The following is an 8,390-nucleotide window of genomic DNA, read 5'->3' on the forward strand; positions in this document are numbered from 1 at the left end:
CTGATAGAGCCATCATCCCTTTGATTGGATGATTATCTATGCAGCAATGATGTACATTTGATGTTTTTATTTTCCTGAATGTATATTGCAGCCCGGATGGATGAAACTAGATCTGGGATCTTCAATCTCGTTCGATCTTCACTCGAAGTACAAGTCTATCCATGTGAGAAATGTTCTGAAGTCGAACATGGAAAGACATCGCTTGATTACCAACCAATGATGTAAGCTGTTGTTGAAGCCCCGAAAATCGGGTCGACAACAAGGGGGATACCCACCCGATCCGGACCTTGGTTGGAAACTCCTTATCCGTTTGGTATAGCGGGTCCGAATGGGGATAATGGGACCAGTTTCCCAATTTAAGGGTGTGTGTGTGTGCAGAGTTGGATGTTGCTGATCTAAGAATACTTAAAGCTAATTTAATTCAAACTTTTAAACTAACTCTATGCTATTGTAATCTAATGAGAAACAACACATCTAATCTACGCTAACCCGGGGTGTATTTCTTCTATTATGCAATCTAAAGAGATTTCAAACAATAACTGGTAATAAAGATCATTCAGCTATCATAAGAATAGAAATCAATTAAGATAAACCACTTTGCATAAAAAGTTAGGCAAAACAGTTGTGAACAGCATATCGCATAATAAGTTATTCATATATCAAACATAAAGAAATGACTCCACCGTACAAAAGTGCCAAATGGTAACTCACACATTCATGCAGTAACATATAAACAACTAAAAACTGTATATCACTTTAAGAATATAAACAGAAACGGTCAAGAGATAAAAGTACCATTTATGATTGGTTCCACTCATAAGCTTCAAGCAACAATGATTTATCTCTCCTTGCTCTAACATCTACTAAGAGTACAGAAGTGCAACTTCAGTAGCAAATATCAAATGCAAACATTAATAAACCTTGATCCATCCATTCATCAAAATCCCCTCCGATGGTGCAAAAGTGCATGTTCTGAGGACAAGTTTTTTGACAAATTTCTGGACCCTTCTCCAAATGCCTGAGAAGGGTTTAAATACTGCTAACTAATTAACTTAATTACATAAATTTAGGATACGGTTTTAAATGACCGCCCTTCTGCTAAAGCAAAACTATTTCTAAAAAATGAATCTAATTCCTAACCATTTCTGTATTTGCTCCTTAATGCTGCAAGCATGCAACATTCACCTGGGAAGAGTCGGCTGGTCGCCTTCTGCTTTCGTTTGAGCTACGAAAATAGAAATAACATGCACTGGCACCACTTTCTGGTAAACTATAAGATATTTTCGAGAATCTTCCTCTGGCTGGGTATTTCACTACGTGTATACTTGGTAATAACCCAAATTTCTCTCAAACTGATTCTACTTTTGCTATTTCGGTTTTCGGCCTTGCAAATGATTGAACAAGTTAGGGAATTTGCTCTCTGAACAATTTTCTGCATTGAAAACTACCTCCGTTCTTTGTTCCGGGCTTTTCTGGTGCGTTTTCCTTCTTTAGCGCCTTTTTTCCTTTACCGGGCATAAGCTTCAGGATCTTTTGTAAACATGCTGCTTTTGTGCACTTTTGACTCTGAGCGTTGGATGGCCTATTGACATCAGCATCTGTTTAGTGATACTCTGGAATCTGTGGTCCTATTGCATGCGGCATCCGTTTATGAAGGCATCTCTTCTCTGTTCTTCGAGCATTGACGCTTTCCCCTTTTCCTTAGATGTTTCCTGCACATTGCTTCATGTTATTTCCTGTCTTACAGTTTACGCAAAGGAAAAGAGTAATGATAATAAAGATTGACATGAAAGCTTTAAGCTCTTATGAATGTATAAAATCATGACACCCATAGCGAACTGACTCTTCGAAAAACACAAAACTGTCCTTCTTGAATACTTTGGCGTACATTCATTAATTTATTTTAAGGCACGTGCCCAATTTTGGTTTACGGACAGCTTTCCTTGAATACTGTGCCGAGGAAAATTTGCGATGGGTGATTTCTGTGACTCGCATCGCAACATCGCGGATCGCGTCGTCAAGATGTGTCATCGTAGAAATTCATGATCACATTTATCGCAAATCGCATTCATCGCAGATCGCAGCATCTTGGCATCGCAGATCGCGCTTAGTCATTTAGTCATTGTGTGCTGCTTACGCAATGTTGCGATATGCGACGTCGCATATCGGCCATCAGAGATTTCTTAAGATTTTTCATTTAAGAGCGCTTCATAATGTATGCGATGCGATGAATTTCGCGTCGCTTCATAAGAGCAGTTTATTATGCTCATAAGAAAATGTTTTATTCTCTTCTCGCGATGCGATACAGTTTTTAAGGAGTTGAATACAAAAATTTTCATAAAATGTTTTTTTGGATTTTTTATTAAGGGTCCCCATTTGCTTGGTGTTATTGCTAATACCAAACAAAGAGGGGGGTTGTTGGTGGCCACAACAACTGTTAACAAGCGCGAGAGGAATCACCGATAATGATAATGACCCTCAAGGTACTGCAGTACAATTCATGTGGTGCGAATAAAGGACTTGGCATCGAACACCACGCAAAATCTTTTGGTCGAAGGTCATTGATGTAAACCTGTCGCCGGAAGTGAGAAACTTGCCATTGAGGCATGCAAGCTTCAAAGTACTGAATGGGGTGTTCCTAGATCAACTTCTTGGATAATGAGTTGATGTCAACAAGAAGTGATCCGTCACAGGAGGGCCTTAATGAATCCCACATCAATGACACGGAATGGAGCAAATGATTTTAATGGAGGTGAAAACGATCTGGTGATATAAGGTTCAGGGTGGCGGTCATGAAAGAATGGAGTATAAATGTATTGTAGTGGGTGAGACACAGGTGAATTCTCTGAATGACTTCTCTTGAACATATCGGCGACACTGACGTGATGGATTGGTAGCATTAACCCTAAATGTGGATGGTATGATGGGACCGTGGTGATGTGACCGGTGAATGAAACAACCCAACCCGACTTGGATGTGAAGTGAAAGTGTCATGTTCAAGAGCGACTTGCTACCAACAAAGTTTCTTCAAGTTTTCTTCCCAATTTTTCCCCAGTCATTGCTGACCGGTACCTCTTTATTTTTATCAAGCTTGAGGAGGATAACATATGCTTGTTCTATAATTTGCCCTTCGGGCAAACCCATCGCTATGTTTTAACGAGCCTAGCGATAGTGAAACTCGTTCTCGTCTATAGACAAGTTTGTCGCTATTAAAATTTTAACGAATTTAACGACAAAGATAACTCGGTCCTTTTCAATTTTAGAGAGTCTGAAAAGGAACGTAAAGGAAACTCCAAAATTCCTTTTTCGTCATCTAATTCCTTAAGTCCGAAAAAGTATAAAACAATAAAGAAGGGATGGATTTTTGATACTTTTAACAAGCCGAACAAAACAAGCGCTCGATCTTTTTGTGTAATAATCCCTCAGGTCCAAAAAGATTAAAATTTAGAGGAGGGATAGCACTTCCGGTCCCTTTAACGAGCTGGAGAGGCCAATGGCTCGGCAATCTTTTCATATTTTACGAGTCAGTTGAAAAGAGCTTAAAGGAGACTCGTCTTTTGAGGAACGAGTGATAAAATGGGTAGCAACTTATTCCAGGTAAGGTTTGGAATTTTCCAATCACGACAGTGTTACAAGGATGGCTAGTGAGATCACTCTTCGCAGCTGTTCCTCAAAATGGGTAAACAATCAAATGGAGGTGAATGATCGGCCAATGCAAAATTGCAGGTGACGGTGCAAACACGACCAAGGCTTTAATGGCTGAAGTACTACATTCACGATGGTTATTTACCGAGGAATAGTTCATTTTTTAATGAGCTTAAACGCGGGGGGAAACATTTGCTCATGGCTTATGTTTATTTTTTAATGAGCTTGAACTATGCACTAAGACTGCTCGATTAATCCAGTCGTATAATAAGAATGTCTCATACAAAAATGGCAATTTTTAGAGTTTTGCCCTACATCCTTTCTTAATGCAAGTTAGGAAACGACCAATCCAAAAAAAACAGATAAATGATCACTCTTTGCTTGCACGCCAAAAGGTTTGCATGCCCCCAGGTATAGAACAGAGTTTCAAGGTTACCCCTTCTTCTTTCCACCAAAACATTTGTTTTACCGAGAGAGTTCTACCTCTTACAGGTTACCAAAGATTGTTCTATTCACAGCGTGAACAAAACACTTCTTTGGCGATGTCTACCGAAATAGACAAAGGTGAGTGGAGGAGGCTACTTCACTCATGTAACTTTGACAAGAGAATCTTGTTCCAGAATGACCCCCTCTTCCAATCATGGACGGGAGTACAGACTAGTCATATTCTCTCATGGAAACCTACCCTATACCCGAAGTTTTCTTACCGCAGCAGACCAGGGTGCATGCCCCCTGGGTTTCAGCCATGTCCCCCGAATCACTCGCGCTCATTAGGCGGGCGGACAGGAGATTGAGACATTTCTTGCGTGAAAAGACCATTCAGGGATGGTATATGACTATTTGCTATGCGTGAACCGGGGAATGAAAGCTAGTCTACGAGCTTGACCACTCTTCCTTCGTGCGGAAAACACATTACTCTAAAGAGTGAGGAGACAATCTCTCCCATGCAATAAATATAGTCTCGTCCAAGGAGCAGATTATAATCCAGGGGTCCTTGAACTACCATTACGTTCATTTGAACGGTTTTCCTTTTCAATGTTATGGGCACATTGGGAAGGATCCCTAACGGTCGACTGGTTCCTTTGTCAAAGCCTGTTAGATTTCTCATCTCAGGCAAAAGCGATGGCGAACGAAGCGCTTTCCAAGCAGTCGAGGAAAGGATACTCACAGAAGCCCCTTCATCTATGATGGTACCAGCCATAACCATTCTATATATTTGAACAATGATTCGGAATGGTACACTAGCTAGTAAACGGGGTCTGCCTAGCTGATTCCAGTCAAAGGAGACAACTAGGTTGCTTGGAGGTGGGACCGAATGGACGGTCGAGTATGACTCTGACGAACTTCCTTCTTGTGGTAAACGAACGGGTAAATTTCCCCCATGTTCATTGGAGTCTGTGCTTACGAAAAGAATTTGGACGGTGTCATCCTTGTTCTCTTCGGTGACTGTATCATCTGAAGATGGAACCTCTGAAGGCAAGACCGGGTCAACTGCCGCCTCGACCTTTTGACTTTCGTCTGGTATGGGTTCAGATGGTTTATCTTCAATGATAGATGCTTCAGCCAACCACCTGAGTGGGCCAGCCGAATTTTCAACTAGTGACGGACTCGGCAAGAGTTTTTTATATCCAGGAGGAAGTCGTAACGGTGAAACCGGATGATCGTCCAAAACTCTTTTAGCCTCATCTAAGAAGGGACAACGGTGGACGGCATGATCGCCTTCGCACAGTTTACAAGGAAATCTATATTTTCCTTTTTGTCCTGGGGCTTCACTTTCACTAGTTGACGGTGTGTTTTCAACATGATCATCAGAGGTTGACGACACCGGGTTGTGCAAACGAGGAGACCAGTCCCTTAAGATCCAAGGGATGCAAGGACAATCTCTATGATAGTGGTCTCCTTTGCAAATGACACATGGCGATTTAGGCTTGGTTAGTGCAGTGTGCGGATTTTTGCTAGACGACGCTCGTTTGCCCCCATTCGCTTTTGGCTCCTTCTTCTTCTTCTCTTTCTTTTTCTTTTCCTTCTTCTTCTCAGGTACTTGACTTTTGGCTTTACCAGCCCCATCAAGCGAAGAGGAAGGAGGAGAAGAAGAATTAGAGGAAGTAGAAGGTTGGTGGGTAACTCTGGACTCGTCTAGTTGCTGACTCGATTGTTCAGGAATTGCGGTGTTCTGAACGACAGAGGTTGAGAAGAGCCATACAGGCAAGCCGATCGTCAGTCCTGGAAGCGACAATGTGGCCATATGGGGTGCACCAACATCTCCCCAAGAGGAGAAGGGACTAGGATTTCCTCCAAGGGGAATTCCTTGGTTGGTGGATTCCATTTTCTCAACCCAAGATCAACGTAGGAAAGGGTAATGAATATTCCGTTTAAAATAAATTTTAGACACTTTGACACAACTTGTTTTTTCAATTTTTAAGAGTCGAGAAAAAACAAAAGATGACTCTAGTCTCCTTCGATTTTTAATGAGCCTGAAGTGACAAGTGCTCAAATGGACCTTTTCTGTTAAAGAGTTTGAAAAGGAACGAAAGGGACTGCTCTGGAAATCTAGGCAGAGGGATTACCAAACCAATCACAAAACTGCAGAATACTTTTTACGGTACGGCAGTCAATCTTCCCGAATGCTATGTTCAGTGCATCGCGATCGATAGGGTGGCAGACACGGCTTCCTATGGATAAAGGATTAAGCCTATTGTGGTCTCCCAAAATATACTCGACGGTACGTGGGAGCACAAGTCCGTACTGGCACTTATCGTCTCAAAGTGGAGGAATCACCCAACCATCAGTGAGAACAACAGTTACCAGGCTTTACGATGCCGGAATACGTCTCTAGCTTAGACTTCTAAATGTTGTGCGTTAGGTTCCAAAGCGTTGTTAGGTTCATTGAATTTATTTTATAGTTAATCTTGTTTATGAAGTTTGCCTTTCAGGTTCACCGCGAGATGTAGATGTAATTCCTAAAATGCAATCTAAGATGATAAACAATCTTTTTATCTTCTTTGTGCAATGAAAATCCTAGCTACTAAGGAAAGAAAGACAGAATCCTTTCACAAAGAGCAAAGAGCACACTCTAAATGCACTTTCCTAAATCAAACCAATCAGACTATCTAAATGCAAATGCACATGCATGTATTTGTTTTCGACTTTCTTAGTATATGAATGATAAAAAGAAAGTTGATGTACAAATCTGAATTTCTTTTCAAGCGACAAATATCAACAAGTTTCTTTTTGAAATAAAAAATGGAGATGATCACAACACCTTACGATTTTGAAATGAATACTTGTCTTCGACACTAGAAAAATTACAAATTCAGACCAAAAACAATAGTAATAGGATAATCGACCATCAACAGCAATCAAACTCTTTCCTATGATCGAAATCGACACTTGCGACAGTTCCAAATCAAAGGACGACAGTACGATTATGCTACTTTTGCAAAGGAGAACTGAAAATGACTCAACAAACACACAAAAACATTTACAGTTCTTTTGTACAAAGGAGGCAGAATAATAGCAAGGAAAAGGGGTTTCAAACAGACATATACTGATCACAGGCAGCAAAATTCAGGAATAGAACTGGAAAGAATGAATCACAAAAACCAAAACTGCACAAAGCCTAGTCTGATCAACGCACCTGTAACACAGGGAATTTGAAATGCAGCGCACCTTCTCCACTCGGGAAGTGCATTGAAGTTCAGATTCTCTGAACAGTACCTGCGCTGGGCCAGAAACGAGACTCTGTTTGGGTTCCGGGTCACAGTTTGTAGTTCAGTTCATGGGTTTTGGCTGAGCAAAAGGTAATCAGTAATGCAACAATCAGGGGTAGATCTAAGGAGGATCTAAGAGCTATCACAAGGGCAATCAGAGAGTTTGTGAATCAGTTGTTTAAATCATAAACAGATCCCGTAGATGGATTGAAGTAGCATTTTTTCATTTGCTATGGCAAATGCAGTTCGAATGCTACCTATAAGTTTATGAAATAGACAACAAGGAAGATAAACAAACAAACTAATTCGTCCCCAGCGGAGTCGCCATTTTGTTACAGGGAAAAGTGTCTATACAGAACTGCTCTATCCCACTAAGGTGTGATAGCTGCCTTAGAAACAAACAGAGTAAAGCTACTTTCATTTTTCCTTTATGAATTATAGATAGAGAGGAACAGAAAGACCAACCTCTGTCTTGCGCTAATCTCCTGATTTGATTCCTCTCTTCCTTGATAGTCTTTCGCTACTTGTTCCCTTGCACGCCCAGCTTCACAAAGTACCTGTAAGATCACAGTAGCATAGCACTATACAAAGACATGGATCTATAATCATAAACAATCTAGGATCAGATGTAAATTGACCATTCAAATGCAGCGAACATGAATGGCACAAAAGTATGGAGGAAAACTTGAATAGCTTTTATTGATAAACAAGAAGGAGCCAAGAGGAGTTACAACCAGTTGTTCTGACCCAGCATCAACCTCTCGGCAAGGAAGCCCCTCTTCACCTCATACAAAGTTTAGATCACCCAACAATCTGATGTTTGTCTTAAGAAACCAACAGAAATCCCTTACAATATGCAAAATTCCAGCCTCTGGATCTCTGGGATGAGGGATCCATATATAGATATCTGTAATGGAGATGAGTCAACTTATGATTTGATTAGTGTCTTCCCTCTGATAGTTCTTGCTTCCACTTGGAGATTGATGATCTCTTACTCATCCTTGGTCGAATTCAGAGAGGCAAGTGTCATAGAAG

This window comes from Pinus tabuliformis, chromosome 8 (genome assembly GCF_031772625.1).
Source record: "Pinus tabuliformis cultivar Carrire ecotype Pingquan chromosome 8, CPIR1, whole genome shotgun sequence".
Classification (NCBI taxonomy): domain Eukaryota; kingdom Viridiplantae; phylum Streptophyta; class Pinopsida; order Pinales; family Pinaceae; genus Pinus; species Pinus tabuliformis.